Consider the following 14205-nt stretch of genomic DNA (forward strand, 5'->3'; position numbering starts at 1 on the left):
GGTACAATAGAATACTACCAGTAACGAAAAAGAACAAGGTCTTACTACATGGAGCATGGATGAACATCACAGGTGCAATGTTGAATGAGAGAGCAGAGACAAGAGAATCCATATTGTTTAATTCTATCTACATGAAATTCTAAAACAAGTAAAACTAATATATAGTGATAGAAGTCAAAATAGTGGTTCTATTTGGTGAGAAAGTCATGACTGGGAGGGTGCATAAGAGAGGCTTCTGGATGTTGGTGAATTAGATCTGATCATGGTTAACAAGTGTGTATGTAAGTAAAATTTATTGAGCTGGACACAGATTTGTGTATCTTATAGTATGTATGCTGTACCTTACTAATAAAGCAAACACACGGACAGGAGCACCTGGGTAGCTCAGTTGGTTAAGAACCAGACTCCGGCTCAGGTCATGGTCTCACGGTCTGTGAGTTCGAGCCTGGCGTCGGGTTCTGTGCTGACAGCTCAGAGCCTGGAGCCTGCTTCAGATTCTGTGTCTCCCTTTCTGTCTCTGCCCCACCCCTGCTCATGCTCTGTCTCTCTCTGTGTCTCAAAAATAAATAAATGTTAAAAAAGTTTTAAAGCAAACACACTGACAAATAAATGAATCATTTAAACATACATACATACATACATACATACATACATACATGTCATTGTGTATTAAGTCCAACATCTAGGCTTCCTCAGGGACAGCTTTTATGGATTGCTTCTGCTTACTGTGTATGGGCCATATTTTCTTTCTTTCTTTCTTTCTTTCTTTCTTTCTTTCTTTCTTTCTTTCTTCCTTTTTTTCGGGGCATGTTTTCAAATCCACATTGAAAACTGGACATTTTAAATAATATAATAGGGCAACTCTAGAAGCCGATTTTGTCCCCTCTCTAGGGCTTACTTTTATCATTGTTATTGTTTGTTTGCTTAGTGATTTATTTGGACTAATTCTGTATCCTTTGCTGTGTGTGGCCACCGAAGTCTCTGCTGAATTAGGTTAGTGATCACCTAATGATTAGATGGAGATTTCCTTAAACACAGGAGACCAATATTCTCCTAACATACACGGAAGGGTTCACTGCCTGAGCAAACCCTCAACACTCAGCTAGTCAGTGGACAGCTCAAGGAGTAGAGCCTCCAGGTCCGCCCCGTGTTAGAGTCTTTGCTGGGCACATGCATAGCCGTACGCATGTGTGTACTCAACCCATGCATGTGGCCTTCTAGATTTCAGGAATGTTTTAGAGCTCTTTGGGGCTGCTATGGATGCCCATTCTCCAGTTCTGCCTTTTAACCTTTTTGGCTAACTTATTGTCTCAAGCATTATTTGCTACTTCAGGCAGTTGTGAAGGCAAGTTGAACCCTTGCCTGCACCCTTGCCTGTACGTGTTATTGGCAAATGCCCCTGGGGAAAAGGCTTTTTTGCACTAGGTGAATTCTGAGCTCCAAATCAAGTCAAATAAAGTGGGGTCTTGCAAGTGGGGTCTTCCAGAGACCCTCCGGACAAGTCAAGCAGGGCCAGTTCTCTTGGAACGGGGCTTTGAAGCAGCTCCACCCCGCTCTGCACCCTCCGGTGACTGCCAGGCCATCGGTTTTCGCCATTTGCACCTGCTGCTCTTCCGGGGGTACCGCAGAGCTGGGGGCTGTAGGGAGAGGACAGGGCAGGTTCAAACACCACAAAGTTCACCACTTTCATCATGATTCTGCTGTTGTTCTTGAATCAATGCTCACCAGATTGCCGCAAGGCTTTGGCTACCCTTCAGAGCTCTGAATAAGTCGATTTTTTTTTAATCATTTTTGGCAGTTTTCTTGTGTCTTTTATGAAGGAGAAAATGGGCGAGGTCCTCACTCTGCCAACTGCACTGACATCAACAGCAGTCCAGTTTTAACTACTGTGGGTATTGTTTTTTCAGGCAATGTCAGGTTGGTAAAGGGGACAGGAAATGATCATAGAAAGACACTGGCACCAAGAGGAAGTGAGAGGTGCCACAAATATCACCCTGGGCCAGCAGTGGAGGGGGAGGAGGGGGCGTGATAAATGGCTCCTACCTGTCAATTGCCCTTGAACCTACTCTTATTTCACCCCAGCTGTATTAGTTTGTTAAGACTGCCATAACAAAACGTCACAGACCGTGTGGCTTGAACAACAGACATTTACTTCTCACAGTTCTGGAGGGTGGAAATCTAAGATTAAGAGGCTGACAGAGTTGGTTTCCTCTAAGGCCTCTCTCCTGGGTTTGCAGATGGCTGCCCTCCTGCTGCCTCTTCACGTACATGACCATCCTTCTAGGCATATTCATCCCTGATGTTTCTGTGTGTCCACATGTCCTCTTCTTAAAAGTACACCAGTTGGATGTTGGATGAAGTCTCCCCGTCATGGCTTCATTTTAACTCATTAACACTTTTGAGGTCTTATCTCCAAGTACAGTCACTTTCTGAGGTCCTAGGGGTTGGTCAGTGCTTCCGCATAAGAATTTTGTAGGGAAGGATAGTCTTGTCAACCAATAGTGCTGGGCCAATTGGATATCCACATGCAAAGCAATAAAGTTGGATCCCCACCTCACACCATATACAGAAATTAACTCAAAATGGATCTAAGAGCTAAAGCTATAAAACTTTTAGTAGAAAATGGCTGTAAATCTTCTTGACCTTAGATGAGGAAATAATTTCTTATGATATCCAAAACACAAGCAACAAAAGAAAAACACATAATTGGATTTCTTCAAAAGTAAAAACTTTTGTGCTTCAAAGGTGACCATTAAGAAAGTGAAAGGACAGGGGCATTGGGTGGCTCAGTCAGTTGAGTATCCAATTTCAGCTGAGGTCATGATCTCCCAGTTTGTAAGTTCGAGCTCCACATCGGGCTCGCTGCTGTCAGCATGGAGCCTGCTTTGGATCCTCTGCCCCCTCTCTGTCTGCCCCTCCCCTGCTCTCTCTCTCTCTCTCAAAAATAAAATTAACATTAAAAAAATAAATAAATAAAGTGAAAGGGCAGTGCTCAGAATGGGAGAAAATATTTATAAATCATATATTTGCTAAGGGACTCATACCCAAAATATATGTTAAAACTCTTGCAACTCAACAGTAGAAAGGCAATTCTATTTAAAAGCGGGCAAAGAATTTGAACAGACATCCTCCAGGTAAAATATATGCAGGACCAATAAGTATTAAAAAGAAAATTCTCAACATCATTAAAGATGCTCACTTCATGAGCCATCAGAAACGGAAATCAAAACCTCAACCAGATACCACTTCACTCTCACTAAGATGACAATTAAAAAACAACAGACGATAACAAGCACTGGGGAGGATGTGGAGAAATTAGACCCTTGTATGCAGCTGGCAGGAACCTAAAATGGGGTAGCTGCTTTGGAACACAGTTCGGCAATTCCCCAAATAGTTCAACATAATGATACCATATGATGTAGCAATGCCACACTATGTATACATAACCAAGAGAACTGACAACAAATACTGACACAGAAACCTACACGTGAGTTGTCGTAATAGCATTATTCATAGTAGTCACAAAGTAGAAGGAATTCAACATCCACCGACTAATGAAAAGGTGAAAAGTGCTATTAAATACCAGACAACGGACTATTATTTAGCCATAGAAAGGTATGGAATACTGATGCAGGCTCCACCATGGATGAACCCTGAAGACATTATGCTAAGTGAAATAAGCCAGTTACAAAATATCACATATTATATAATTCTACTTAAACAAGTATCCAGAAAATGTAAATCCTTAAAGACAGACCAGGTGGTCGCCAGTGGCTGGGAGTTAGGGGTAAGGGTGGTAGAATGGGGATCGACAGCTAATGGGTGTGGGGTTTCTTTTGGGGGTGATGAAAATGTTCTGAAATCAGATAATGATGTTTGTGCAAACATGCAAATATACCAAAGCCTCTGAGTTGTACACCTTACGTGGTTGAATTTTATGGTATTTGAATTGCATCTCAGAAAACAACTACATACGACCGTACCTCTAGAAAAGCAAATAGGTTCTGAAATGATTCTTTCAAGAGTAAAGTGAGCCCTAGGACGGCTGTGAGGGCCATCTGGGAGTCTCCTTTGATTTACTCTCAGCTGTTCTCTTGAGAGCTGAGGTTGCCATTAAGTTCCCTGAACAAGCGAGGAGTCATGCTGAGCATTTTGTAAGACTGATGTTGAGCACCACGCACAGCCTGCTGGCCTTGACCTGACAGACGGCCAGCAGGTGCTTCCCCAAAGCTAAACATTGAAGGCCACTGAAAACCACTGCAAGTTTTGGCAAAACCTGTCATGAAAGCCTATCAAATAAAAAATTGGGTTTATTTGTGATCTATAAAATATTTTCTTTCTTTTTTAAAAATATTTTAAAGTTATTTATTTATTTTGAGAGAGGGAGAGCGTGCACGCATATGAGAGTGCAGAGGAGGAGCAGAGAGAGTGGGAGAGAATCCCAGGCAGGCTCCACTCTGTCAGCACAGAGCCTGATGCAGGGCTTGAACTCAGGAAACGTGAGAACATGACCTAAGCTGAAATCAAGAGCTGGGCACTTAACCAACTGAGCCACTCAGGCGCCCCTAAAATATTTTCTTAAAAAATATCTCAAATTTATTGTTTTGAAGTAAACAACTTTGTGAGGACTCATGGCCTTCGGAGAGGTGTTAATCAAAACCTTTTTAAGAGACAGAAGACAACTAACACTCTAACTCTCTCAACTAACTCTGAGGCCAACGTGGTTGGAGCAAAAGTGCTTGAAGTCCTTTCCAGAATTACAAGCATGTATTTTCACATGAAAAATCCAAGAAACGGCACCATATGACTTTGACAGGACCCTGGAAGATACTTCTGCTACCATATCCAGAGCATTATCCACTGAGTAAATAAATAAACTGCATCGCTCCAAAGCTTGTCAATCTGACACATTTCACGATTGCTATAATTGCTTCAAATTATTTGGAGGAGGTAGAAGATGCTCCAGACTGTTTATGTTTCTGTCCCTTTCCTAGAGGCTAGGGATAGTAAATGAGTCAGCTGGCAATATTCTCAGCTCCGGGGTTCTGGTAGGCGTTTTTTATTGGGGGTGGGGAGGGGAGGTTGGAGATGGTTTTACAAAATGAAATGGTCTGTCCTCTCCCTCTGCCTCCCCTCCCGTCCCCTCAGTGGAGGACTGTACTCATTGTGGATCCTGAGATTATGCTTATAATGCCACAGCAAGGTATCTCCGAAGGGTACAGTTTCCATTGGTTCGTGTCACTTAGCCATTAAATGACATTAGGCAAGTTCCTTAACCTAAGTTACAAAGGTCTTTGTAAAATGGGTTAATAATACCATCTTCACAGGACCAATGAGGACTGACTTAGTACCTGTAAATAGGACTGCTGCATTGCCACCCCCAGGGGGCGCCATCCTCATTGGAATCCGTGATTGGCCAGATGGGGAGCTGTGCAGCCCAGTCTGTGTGGGCTTGTGAGACAGTCCTATCTAACAATGCATATGGTGCACAGCAAACAATAGGTGCTAACAAGTGTGATAATTATTAACTCACTTTTTTTTTTTTTGCAAGAAAGGTGAACTTGCCCCTGGATGCTTCAAAGAGGCTTGAATTAATAGCAAAAAGGAAATTTGCAAACGTTAGGCTGTCCAGGCCCATTATTTTGTTAGGTGTCCTCACCTGTGTTATTCCACTTGACCTTCACAACAAACCCATAAGAATATTAGCATCTCTCTCTGATTAAAAACTGAAACTCAGATTTTAAATAACTTATGTGACTATCAAATATTTGAACCAGAATGGGAATGTGAGTCTGTTGGACTCCGTATCCAATGCTCGTTCCAGTGGCAGGTTGTCGACAGGTAGGGATATGCATACTTTTTTGCTCACCCAGGATCTATTCCTCCTTCTTCTGGAAGGGGCACCCTGATTTTCCACGATACAACCACCCTTCAAACATTGTCCATCCATTATGGTTTGGATGAGATTAATCTCAGGCCTGACCAATCAGTTTATTTCATCCCATATAGTCACAGGGACAGCTCAGGGATGCACACCTGGTCCAAATCAATCCAATGATACTCAAACCCATGACTTTTGTAAGCACTGTGGGAAAGAGAGAATCTCTCCTTCTGGGGGACTTGAACCAGGAAGACTGGGACTTTGGAGAATCAGTCTAAGGCGGAAGCCTATATACAAAAGACAGCAGAGAAGAGGTGGAGAGAAATTGAGTCTGATGACATTTTTTGAGCCCTTAGACTCACCTATGCTTAGATGTACATCAGCTAAAAAATTCCAGGATTGTTTCTTTTTTCCAATGTATTCAAACTGGGTATTCTTTTTGTCATATACAGCTAAGCCAGGAGGGTGAGGAAATTAATGCAAGGGATTCTTATATCCACTGAAGCACCCAGCCTTGTCTGTGAACAATCTGTTGACAATGTTAACTGTGAGTGGTAGGAATAAGGATGTTTGTTTCATTTTTGCATACCTTTCTCAACTTGACAAAAAGATTAGAAGAGGTCGGGGTGCCTGGGTGGCTCAGTCAGTTGAGCGTCCGGCTTCGGCTCAGGTCATGATCTCACAGTTCGTGGGTTCGAGCCCCACGTCGGGCTCTGTGCTGACAGCTCAGAGCCTGGAGCCTGCTTTGGAATCTGTGTCTCCCTCTCTCTCTGCTCCTCCCCTGCTCATGCTGTCTCTCTCTCTCCTTCAAAAATAAATAAAAACATTAAAAAAAATTTTTTTAATAAAAAGAAGAGGCAACACAAGTTGCATTTAAAAGTAAAATTTTTAAACATAATAAAATAAAATAAAAACAGAAAGGAACAATTTCCCCCACAGAAGAGAGAAAACGAACAAATTCCGTTTGGTAGCTCTCCAATCTAAAACCTAATTCCTAGACTTCTCTCTGATGGTAATTCCTATATTAACATCCTATGCTCAGGCTGTCTCCCAATATCCATTCTCCCTTTCTTCCATGGTAATTCTGATTTTTAGCCAGCACATAACGTTTCAAGATAGAGACTACATTTCCCAGCCTGCTTTTCAGATAAGTGTGGTCATATGACTAGGTGATAGCCGATGGGATATGAGCAGAAGTCATGTGCTCACCTTCCAGGTTGTGTGTTAAGAGGAAGGGCATGCCAAAACGTAGACACAGTGATGTGCCATGATGGATTTTGTAGGCAAGGACACCACCCTAAAGGGAGAGAAGTGATAAGATATGCAGAACTTGAGTTCTATACTGCTACCCAGACTTCCTCTGGCTTATTGTACTGTGTTTTTTTCCGACTCTGCAGCAACAGCCAAATTTACATCCTAAGTAGTACATCAACAAACTTGCCAAAATAACACGCCCCCTCCACTCAGCCTTTCTACTTCTTGAACTACTGCTCTTCCTCCTCGCTTCCCTTAAACATGGGTGGCGCTCTCACTTTCAAGGTCTTTCCTTAAATCTGGTTTCTCTCCATGTTTTCTTCCTTGGAGATCTCATCTACTGTCATTGAAGAGGACTTCAAACCTTTCTAAACCTAACCCATCTCTCAGCATCAGTTCTGCTTATCAGACCTCTCTTCCCTGATACATTACCAGCACATCAAACTCTGTATGTTTAAAATCAAGCCCACAGTTCTCCCTCTCCTTCACACACACACTCACCACAGAGCTAAGGGTAGACAACTCATTCTGTTCCTGATTCCTCTGATTTAGTAAATGGAGTAGATGACACCACCATCCAGCCAGGAGCCCAGGCTTAAAACTCTAAAGCAGGGGCCACAATTTCAAATGCTTATGGGAGCTGAAGAGTTCATGACCAACCTAAAAACAGCAACCACTATGTGGCTGAGTTCTCACTTGTAGGAATGTAGGCACAATGTTGTAAGGTCTTCTGATTTTTCAAAGTAAAAATTTAGATTTTATGCTTTATGTACTCTCCCTATATTTATTTAAAAAATAACAACCAAAGCTATCTTCCACAGAAATATTGAACTAGCAATATTAATATATGGATCAATATGTAAATGAAAAACTTAAAACACATCTTACGCTATTTTCTAGATAAACAATATGTATTATAAAATGGCTAGTTAAATAATATAATTGTAGCAAAAATAATTCATCAGATCATTCCAGTAAGGGTAAATCATTTGTTTATATTTGGAAATTATTTATCTTCTGATGCAGCTGTCACTAAATTCTGTCATGATTTGACATAGGGAGCGACATCAAATTCTTCCAACAACTTCCTCATTAAATTGATAACCACTAGATGAGTTTTTTAAGTAGCCAATCTTTCTTCACATCAATGACAGTGTTGAATTCTCAGCTTCTGATGAATAGCAATTATATTTAAACATTTCCCAGACGTATACTCTGAGGCTTTTACATATTCAATATTTCTATTATTGACTAAATCACAAAAATCATTTATTGAAATGCCTTTTAACCAGTTGGCTTAATTTACTACTTCTTGTTCACCCTCAATCTGCAGAACTGCATAAACCAGTTGTCCAAATTTCAGAACTCAGTAAATTGAAGCAATCAGAAAGTTCATTACATTTTTCACTTTTGTCCTCAAATATGTTTTCATACTATCTGTGGGACAATTTTATAGTTTTTTTATTGAAATTGATACTTTATTTAGTTTCAAACAGTATACATATTTTTTTCATATCTGTATCTTCCACATCTGTTTCACAATTTCCTTTATTTGTTTATGTTATGGACTGAATGTGTCTTCCCCAAATTCATACTAAAGTCTTGTCCCAGGGCGCCTGGGTGGCTCAGTCGGTTGAGTGTCTGACTTCAGCTCAGGTTATGATCCTGCAGTTTGTGGGTTCGAGCCCTGTTTTGGGTTCTGTGCTGACAGCTCAGAGCCTGGAGCCTGCTTCGGATTCTGTGTCTCCCTCTCTCTCTGCCCCTCCCCTGTTAACGCTCTGTCTCTCTCTCTCAAAAATGAATAAATGTTTAAAGAATTAAAAAAAAAAAAAAGCCATGCCCCCCCCACCAATGTGATAATTAGAATTAGATAAAGTCACAGGGTGGGAGTCATAACGAATAATGCTCTTATAAGAGTCACTAGAGAGCTTGCTTCCTCTGCTCTGCTCTCTACCTCGTGGGGACACAAAGAAAAGTCTGTGGTCTGCAACCCAGAAGAGGGTTTGTATCAGAACCCACCCTGTGCTGACACCGTAATCTGACTTCTAGCCTCCATAACTGTGAGAAGTTTCTGTTGTTTATAAGTAACCAGTCTTTCCTATTTTATCATAGCAGCCCAAACAGACTAAACAGTTTACGTACGTTCAGCTGTTTCATTTATGGAGTTCATTAAAATATCAGCTACAATAATGAAATCACTTTTCTCATTAAACTGAAATGAATTTTGACATTTCCATGAAAATATCATTTATTAAGGCCAACATGCTTAAAACATGTTTTTGAAACAGTTAACCACTCTGTTTCTGACAGTGAACAAACGTATACACAACTTACTGATTTCCAAACTGCTTTTGAAGTTCTAGGGCTTCAAGCTGTCTATCAAGGTTCCATTTTCACTCTGTAATTTGCAGTTCTTTCTGATCTTTATTTGATGTGTGATAGTAAATATAGTGCATCAAACAAAATATGAGAATTACTTGACTTGCATCTTGTATATTGCTTTATCCAAAATTAATTAAATTTGGTAACTTAGTGCCAAGTTAATACATCCAAATTTTTTCTAAACTTTTGGCTGAAACCCCAGACCTTCTAATATTACATTAGTACTTTTTGTACAAAATCCAATGGCTTTTTTTTAATTGCTGTCAAATACACCAATGACATTTTTATGGAAATATTTTTCAGTGAAATATAATTTTTCTTACCTACGAACAAAGTTCTTTACATTGTATTAAATGTGGCTCACATCATAAGGTCAACAAAAACCATCATCTTCAAAATCTTGAAATTTGTATTTTAAGCAAATTATTGAAACACTTTAAGTAAAACAAATGAAGTTTCTTTTTTTCAAAATACTTTTTTTATTTTTGAGACAGAGAGAGACAGAGCATGAACGGGGGAGGAGCAGAGAGAGAGGGAGACACAGAATCGGAAGCAGGCTCCAGGCTCTGAGCCATCAGCCCAGAGCCCGACGCGGGGCTCGAACTCACGGACCGCGAGATTGTGACCTGAGCTGAAGTCGGACGCCTAACCGACTGAGCCACCCAGGCGCCCCTCAAAATATTTTTTTAATGTTTATTTACTTTTGAGAGACAGAGCATGAGCAGGGGAGGGGCAGAGAGAGAGGGGGAGACACAGAATCCAAAGCAGGCTCCAGGCTTTGAGCCATCGGCATAGAGCCCAACGCAGGGCTCAAACGCATGACCTGCGAGATCATGACCTGAGCCAAAGTCAGACACTCAACCAAATGAGCCACCCAGGGGCCCCAAAATGAAGTGTCTTTGATGGTGATTTAAAACGATCTGCCTGGGGCACCTGGGTGGCTCAGGCGGCTGGGTGCCCAACTTCAGCTCAGGTCATGATATCGCTGTTCCCGAGCTGGAGCCCCACGTCTGGCTCTGTACGGACAGCTCAGAGCCTGGAGCCTGTTTCGGATTCTGTGTCTCCCTCTCTCTCTGCCCATCCCTGCTTGTGCTCTGCCTCTCTCACTCTCAAAAATAATAAACATTAAAAAAAGAAAGAAAAGCCTCCGACTTCAGCTCAAGTCGTGATCTCACAGTTCTGAGTTCAAGCCCCACATTGGGCTCTCTGCTGTCAGCAGGGAGCCCACTTCAGATTCTCTCCCCCCCCCACCGCCCCTCTGCTGGCTCTCCCTCTCTCTCAAAAATAAATAAAAACAGGGGCACCTGGGTGGCTCAGTCGGTTGAGCGTCCGACTTTAGCTCAGGTCATGATCTCACAGCTCATGAGTTCGAGCCCCACGTCAGGCTCTGTTCTGACAGCTCGGAGCCTGGAGCCTGCCTCAGATTCTGTGCCTCCCTCTCTCACAACCCACCCACTCACATTCTGTCTCTGTCTCCATCAAAAATAAATAACATTTTTAAAAATTTAAAGGAAAAAAATAAATAAAAACATTAAAAATATATATAAATAGGGGCACCTGGGTGGCTCAGTCGGTTAAGCATCCGACTTCAGCTCAGGTCATGAACTCGCTTTTGTGAGTTCGAGCCCTGTGTCAGGCTCTGTACGGACAGCTCAGAGCCCGGAGCCTGCTTCGGAATCTGTGTCTCCCTCTCTCTCTGCTCCTCCCCTGCTCATGCTCTCTCTCAAAAGTAAAGATTAAAAAAATTTTTGTTAATATATATAAATAAAAAAATAAAACGCTGTGCCTTGGGGGAGGGGCTAGAGGTTGAAATCAATTTGCAACGGCCGATGATTCAATCAATTATGCCTATGTAATGTAGCCTCCATAAAACCCAAGAGGACAGGGTTTGGAGAGCTTCCCTGTTGGTGAACACATGCAGATTTGGGGAGAACGGCCCACCTGGAGAGGGCACAGAATCTCTGAGCCCTTTCCCACATACTTTGCCCTGTGTGTCTCTCCCATCTGGCTTTTCCTGAGTACACTTTTTATAATAAACTGGTAATCTAGTAAGTAAAAAATTAAATGCACTGCCTTCATTTATGTTTGTCAAAAAGTTGTTTTCTCATTTAGGTACATCTATGTTTTGTAACGAGTGGGTCCATGGTACCCATGTCCATATCAATAGCAGTCCTTTAGAAGTCCTATTAGGGGTGCCTGGGTGGCTCAGTCGGTTTAGTGGCTCCCGTGAGTTCGAGCCCCCGTGTTGGGCTCTGTGCTGACAACTCAGAGCCTGGAGCCTGCTTCAGATTCTGTGTTTCTGTCTCTCTCTGCCCCTCCCCTGCTCAAACTCTGTCTCTCTCTCTGTCAGAAATAAATTTTAAAAATTAAAAAAAAAGTTCTAAATATTTTCATAAAAATGCCCAATTATATAGTACCAAAAATTTCACTTGAACAAGTTTTAACAGCATCCTGCTGAAATACACTTGCTTAGTACTTTAATGTTTCAACACATAACTTTCAAGCACTATTTGCATCCAACATTTCTGTCACCAGCAAGAAGTCATATTCTTGCTTGGAAAAAAAAAATCAAGTTCTTTCTCACTCCAGATCTATAGATTTTATATGATAAAGTTTATTTAATACAAGTTTCATTTTGTGCAGATTCTCGCACAGCATCGAAACAAGTCTCAAGCTGGGATTCACTGCTCTTAGAATTCCTTCTTCTGCAGATGGACCAGATTCATGTTTATTATATTCAAAATAAATATATTTAAAAATGTATCCAGATTTTTTTGTCTGTTCATTCTAGGTATTTTTTAGTATTTTATACTAAAATCTTACATGTATAAATACGAGACGCTGCACAGCTACTACTTTGAAAACAATCACAAAGTGCCAACAATAAGATTATTTTAGCTAGTGATTCTCCTAAAGCAATTAGCGTTTTGTTAACATAAGTAACTCAGCCAGTTCCTTCAGTGACACAGGCCAAACTATGTCATGACTATTTCTCAGATGTAGCTACATCAGGAGGCCCAGTTTCAATGGTACTAATACCCTAAAACTGTCACCAGTGAGTTTATATTAAATTTATATTAACTAACTATAACACATCACAATTAGTACAATACAATTTACCCTTATGTATTTCAATATTAAAGAAAATTTTTTAATGTTTATTTAAAACATTAAAGCATGAATGGGAGCAGGGGGCAGAGAGAGAGGGAGACGCAGAATCTGAAGCAGGCTCCAGGCTCCGAGCTTCAGCACAAAGTCTGATGCGGGGCTCGAACTCATGAACCGTGAGATCATGACCTGAGCTGAAGTTAGATGCTTAACTGACTGAGCCGCCCAGGCACCCCTTGTCTTTCAATAATTTAACCATCAGTGTGGTACAGGGTGTGGGCTGGCTGAACCAGCTCTGGCCTATCTCCTGGATTTAGACCAGGGGCTGCCAGTTTTAGCATTTGGCCGCCACCCCAGAAAAGACTATCAATGGCTCCTTGATTGGAAGATGAGGCTGCATTTCAGAAGCACCTCTGAGAGTCGTGCATGGTCACTTTTTTGTGTGGGGGATGGATATCAAGTGATGTCACACCTGGACCACTTCACTAATGATTGAAGTCACCTGCCTGCCTCTTGCAGTCATTGTAATTTGCCACCCCCGGTTAGGTTCTCAAAAAAAGACTTCCTGTCCCAGCAAAAGTGCTGAGGCAAGAATTTGCAAATCTTGGCTGAGTGGGGAGGGAGGGGGGAAAGAGAAATAGCAATCCTAAATTAATATTACAAAAATGCATCTTGCCACATCTGCACCTCTAACTTATACCAGGTCCAGGTCACGATTTAGCTCACTGAAACCCTCTCTAACCCCCAGCCAGCATCGCCCATCTCCTCTTCCTCTAAATGATCACAGCATAAAGTCTCTCCCTCAGTGCTACCCTTTGAGTATACATGGCTAGGAAATAAATTCCAAACTCCCCATCTAGCATACCTTGCCCCACCCATTATCCTCCAACGCACATTAAGTCATATTGTTTCCCTTCATATAGCCTTTGCTCCAAACAGGACATTTTCCCCTATAGATCTTTAAGGCAGTCACACCGCCATGCCTTGCTCACAAAGGTTTTCTCAACCTGGCGCACTCTCCTCCCTCATTTCTCATCGGCAGTATCCCTCAAGGTGTGGCACAAAAGCCTCCTCTGGGAGGCCCCCCTGGATTCCCTAGCAGGCCAGACCATTTCCTGAGCTTCCCAGTTCTTCTCTGACCCTCTGTCTCTCCAGGAACTCCTCCCATTCGTCCTGAGATTGCAGGGACCCGACAGGAATCATTTCTGGGACCCTGTGCCCAAGCAGGCCTCCGGGTTTGCTAAATGACTCAACAAACGAGGGTGTGCCGACGGCCCCACCAGCCGGGTAACCTAGTAGGAGTCGGGCACTGCGGTCTACGCCGGGACACGGCTCCTGATTAAAGGAGGTTACGCTCTATTCATTAATTCAGAATTATAAGTGCTATGAAGGGTATAGAAGTGACCTGGGACTTCGCCTTGCTCACAGGGTTGCGGCGCAGAGGGGTTCTACCCTTTGCCTCAGTTTCTCCATCAGCCGAACCCGCCCACCCCCCCGCCCTGTCACTTTGCAAGGTCTGCGCAGCCGCACGTTCCCAATCCCGGCGTGCCCCACCCCACCCCGCCGGCGGGCACCCCCTT

General features: G+C 42.3%; 1 long non-coding RNA gene across 1 annotated transcript; it reads right to left on the reverse strand.

Moving 5' to 3' along the window:
• Positions 1-4401: 4401 nt before the first annotated feature.
• LOC113596472 (uncharacterized) lies at positions 4402-14111 on the reverse strand. The gene is made up of 3 exons (XR_003417213.2): positions 14031-14111; positions 7091-7178; positions 4402-6686 (listed from the first exon to the last, which is right to left on the reverse strand). It is a non-coding gene; the product is annotated as an uncharacterized LOC113596472 (long non-coding RNA).
• Positions 14112-14205: the final 94 nt, after the last annotated feature.

This window comes from Acinonyx jubatus, chromosome A2 (assembly GCF_027475565.1).
Source record: "Acinonyx jubatus isolate Ajub_Pintada_27869175 chromosome A2, VMU_Ajub_asm_v1.0, whole genome shotgun sequence".
NCBI lineage: Eukaryota > Metazoa > Chordata > Mammalia > Carnivora > Felidae > Acinonyx > Acinonyx jubatus.